Source organism: Oncorhynchus kisutch, linkage group LG23 (assembly GCF_002021735.2).
Source record: "Oncorhynchus kisutch isolate 150728-3 linkage group LG23, Okis_V2, whole genome shotgun sequence".
Taxonomy (NCBI): domain Eukaryota; kingdom Metazoa; phylum Chordata; class Actinopteri; order Salmoniformes; family Salmonidae; genus Oncorhynchus; species Oncorhynchus kisutch.
Window position 1 is genome coordinate 29,609,392 of NC_034196.2, and position 4,475 is coordinate 29,613,866.

The 4,475-nt window shown below is 50.0% G+C and overlaps 1 pseudogene; it reads left to right on the forward strand.

Annotated features, from left to right (window-relative positions):
* The window catches only part of LOC116356573 (trichohyalin-like), a 41,570-nt pseudogene extending 39,858 nt beyond the window's left edge, over nucleotides 1-1,712 (forward strand).
* Nucleotides 1,713-4,475: the final 2,763 nt, after the last annotated feature.

The following is a 4,475-nucleotide window of genomic DNA, read 5'->3' on the forward strand; positions in this document are numbered from 1 at the left end:
GAGGAGAAGATGAGAGAGGAGGAGAGGAGACAGTGAAGAGAGGAGGAGAGGAGGAGAGGGAGAGAGGAGGAGAGGAGACAGTGAAGAGAGGAGGAGAGGAGACAGTGAAGAGAGGAGGAGGAGAGGAGGAGAGGAGAGAGGAGGAGAGGAGACAGTGAAGAGAGGAGGAGAGGAGAAGATGAGAGACGAGGAGAGGAGACAGTGAAGAGAGGAGGAGAGGAGAGAGGAGGAGAGGAGAGGAGAGGAGACAGTGAAGAGAGGAGGAGAAGATGAGAGAGGAGGAGAGGAGACAGTGAAGAGAGGAGGAGAGGAGACAGTGAAGAGAGGAGGAGAAGAGACAGTGAAGAGAGGAGGAGAGGAGACAGTGAAGAGAGGAGGAGAGGAGAAGATGAGAGAGGAGGAGAGGAGACAGTGAAGAGAGGAGGAGAGGAGGAGAGGAGAGAGGAGGAGAGGAGACAGTGAAGAGAGGAGGAGAGGAGACAGTGAAGAGAGGAGGAGAGGAGGAGAGAGGAGAGAGGAGGAGAGGAGACAGTGAAGAGAGGAGGAGAGGAGAAGATGAGAGAGGAATAGAGGAGAAGATGAGAGAGGAGGAGAGGAGACAGTGAAGAGAGGAGGAGAGGAGGAGAGGAGAGAGGAGGAGAGGAGACAGTGAAGAGAGGAGGAGAGGAGACAGTGAAGAGAGGAGGAGAGGAGGAGAGGAGAGAGGAGGAGAGGAGACAGTGAAGAGAGGAGGAGAGGAGAAGATGAGAGAGGAGGAGAGGAGACAGTGAAGAGAGGAGGAGAGGAGAGAGGAGGAGAGGAGGAGAGGAGGAGAGGAGACAGTGAAGAGAGGAGGAGGAGAGGAGAGAGGAGGAGAGGAGACAGTGAAGAGAGGAGGAGAGGAGAAGATGAGAGAGGAGGGGGAGGAGACAGTGAAGAGAGGAGGAGAGGAGACAGTGAAGAGAGGAGGAGAGGAGAAGATGAGAGAGGAGGAGAGGAGACAGTGAAGAGAGGAGGAGAGGAGACAGTGAAGAGAGGAGGAGAGGAGGAGAGGAGAGAGGAGGAGAGGAGACAGTGAAGAGAGGAGGAGAGGAGAAGATGAGAGAGGAGGAGAGGAGACAGTGAAGAGAGGAGGAGAGGAGGAGAGGAGAGAGGAGGAGAGGAGACAGTGAAGAGAGGAGGAGAGGAGAAGATGAGAGAGGAGGAGAGGAGAAGATGAGAGCGGAGGAGAGGAGACAGTGAAGAAAGGAGGAGAGGAGACAGTGAAGAGAGGAGGAGAGGAGAATATGAGAGAGGAGGAGAGGAGGAGAGAGGAGGAGAGGAGACAGTGAAGAGAGGAGGAAAGGAGACAGTGAAGAGAGGAGGAGTGGAGAGAGGAGGAGAGGAGGAGAGGAGACAGTGAAGAGAGGAGTAGAGGAGGAGAGGATAGAGGAGGAGAGGAGAAAATGAGAGAGAGGAGGAGAGGAGAAGATGAGAGAGGAGGAGAGGAGACAGTGAAGAGAGGAGGAGTGGAGAAGATGAGAGAGGAGGAGAGGAGACAGTGAAGAGAGGAGGAGAGGAGAAGATGAGAGAGGAGGAGAGGAGACAGTGAAGAGAGGAGGAGAGGAGAAGATGAGAGAGGAGGAGAGGAGACAGTGAAGAGAGGAGGAGTGGAGAAGATGAGAGAGGAGGAGAGGAGACAGTGAAGAGAGGAGGAGAGGAGAAGATGAGAGAGGAGGAGAGGAGACAGTGAAGAGAGGAGGAGTGGAGAAGATGAGAGAGGAGGAGAGGAGACAGTGAAGAGAGGAGGAGAGGAGAAGATGAGAGAGGAGGAGAGGAGACAGTGAAGAGAGGAGGAGTGTGGGGTGAATTGAAAGGGACTTTTGGGTTGCACTAATGAAGGCTGCATGATTGAAGCCAACCACTCGAGAGGTTCACACACATAAAACTTTTGGCACCAAAGATCCAATGCCTACCCTTAATAGACAATTACAGAAACACACACTCACACACGTGTACACACACACATATACACATGCACGTACTCACACTTGCCTAATGACTGCAATGAACTCACAAACAAAATCAGAAACACACACGCACACACACATGCACGCATGCACACCCACAAACACTCAACTTGAGTTTTTCTGACCATCCTGCACCATAAAATGTATTGTCATCTGTACTGCCTTCTCACGTTCTCTCAGTGGATATGTCCAGTATACAGTGCATTCGGAAAGTATTCAGACCCCTTCCCTGTTTCCACATTTTGTTATATTAGAGCCTTATTCAAAATGGATTCAAAAATCTATATCCTCATCGATCTATACACAATACCTCACAATGACAAAGCGAAAGCAGGTTTTTAATGATTGACCTGATGGTTTTATATTTAATGTAGACATTTGTTCATAGACCTCACTCACCCTGCTCAGTGTCAACTGATCATTCTGAGACAGAAATGTATATTCTCTAGAGAGCGAAAGAGAGGAAACTGTAGTTCTTTGCAGTTTTTTGTGTTATGTCTTGTGTTTCATAATTAGGTCCAGTGACCTAACTTCAGGCCGTAGGGTCAGATCCATCTGTAACCATACCTCTGACCTGGAAGTTAATGGTTATACTCTGTTACACGGAGTCAACAGTCAGTGTACTTAGCTAATTGGTTATACCTACAAATGACGGTTAATGGTCAGTGTTCATTTTCTCCAGTTAACTGTAGTGTTCCATGACTCACTGATAATCATCTGACTGAACCACTTTGTGATTGGCTCGGTCAGTTAACAGACTTCCAATTGGGTGATTGTGTGTGTGTCTCTCCGTGTGTGTGTGTGAGTACGTGTGTGTGTTTGAGAAAGTCATCATGCTCAGTATTAAAGCTAGGGCCCTAGACCGTAGATAGCGATGGTGGGGGACTTCACTGAAGATCTCAAAGTCACTAACAATCTGTCTGCTAAATGTTCGGACAGTGCAGTCAGGGCATTAAGAATTAAGGCTTCACATTATCAAAGACCAGATTGGGTTAGAAGGCACATACCACAATGGAAAATTACTTTTTCTTCTCCTGTTTTTCTCTCTTTCCTTTTCTCTCTTTACCACTTTCAGTGTAGCGTGTTTGGTATTCACATGTTTCTAGGGAAACGGATTTAAAACAACCAAAGCTGGAAATGAAATCCATTTGCCTGTCCATGACATACTATATATGCATGACACTACCACAACCCTCCCACCAAGAGTTATTCCAATACTGCATCACATCAATAGCCAAGAACAAATGTGTGTGTGCCTATGTGTTTGCTTTTCTGTGTGCATAGACATAGAGAACACACACATGGTTGGCAGTCTGACTGACTGAGTGATTTTGAGCTGTCCACCCAGCCAGTGATCTTCCCTGTGGGTATGGGATCCTGTCTTATCTCTACCCCACACTGCTCTGGTCTGGTGGGCAACTCGGATTCAAAGACCCACATGGAAACTAATTACAAACACCAAAGGCTCTGCAGCTAGCACAAGGTTCAGCTACAACAGGGCTAACACTGGGACCTACAGATACCACAGGGCTAACACTGGGACCTACAGATACCACAGGGCTAACACTGGGACCTACAGATACCACATGGCTAACACTGGGACCTACATATACCACTGGGCTAACACAGGGTCCTACCGCTACCACAGGGCTAACACTGGGACCTATAGATACCACAGAGCTAACACTGGGACCTACAGATACCACAGGGCTAACACAGGGTCTAGGTACCACAGGGCTAACACAGGGTCTAGGTACCACAGGGCTAACACAGGCTCTAGGTCACACAGGGCTAACAAAGGGTCTAGGTCACACAGGGGTAACACAGGGTCTAGGTACCACAGGGCTAACACAGGGTCTAGGTACCACAGGTGACCACAGGGTCTAGGTACCACAGGGCTAACACAGGGTCTAGGTACCACAGGGCTAACAAAGGGTCTAGGTCACACAGGGCTAACACAGGGTCTAGGTACCACAGGGCTAACACAGGCTCTAGGTCACACAGGGCTAACACAGGGTCTAGGTACCACAGGGCTAACACAGGGTCTAGGTACCACAGGGCTAACACAGGGTCTAGGTACCACAGGGGTAACATAGGGTCTAGGTACCACAGGGCTAACACAGGGTCTAGGTACCACAGGGCTAACACAGGGTCTAGGTACCACAGGGCTAACACAGGGTCTAGGTACCACAGGGCTAACACAGGGTCTAGGTACCACAGGTGACCACAGGGTCTAGGTACCACAGGCGACCACAGGGTCTAGGTACCACAGGGTCTAGGTACCACAGGGCGACCACAGGGTCTAGGTACCACAGGGCTAACACAGGGTCTAGGTACCACAGGGCTAACACAGGGTCTAGGTCACACAGGGCGACCACAGGGTCTAGGTACCACAGGGTCTAGGTACCACAGGGTCTAGGTACCACAGGGCTAACACAGGGTCTAGGTACCACAGGGCTAACACAGGGTCTAGGTCACACAGGGCGA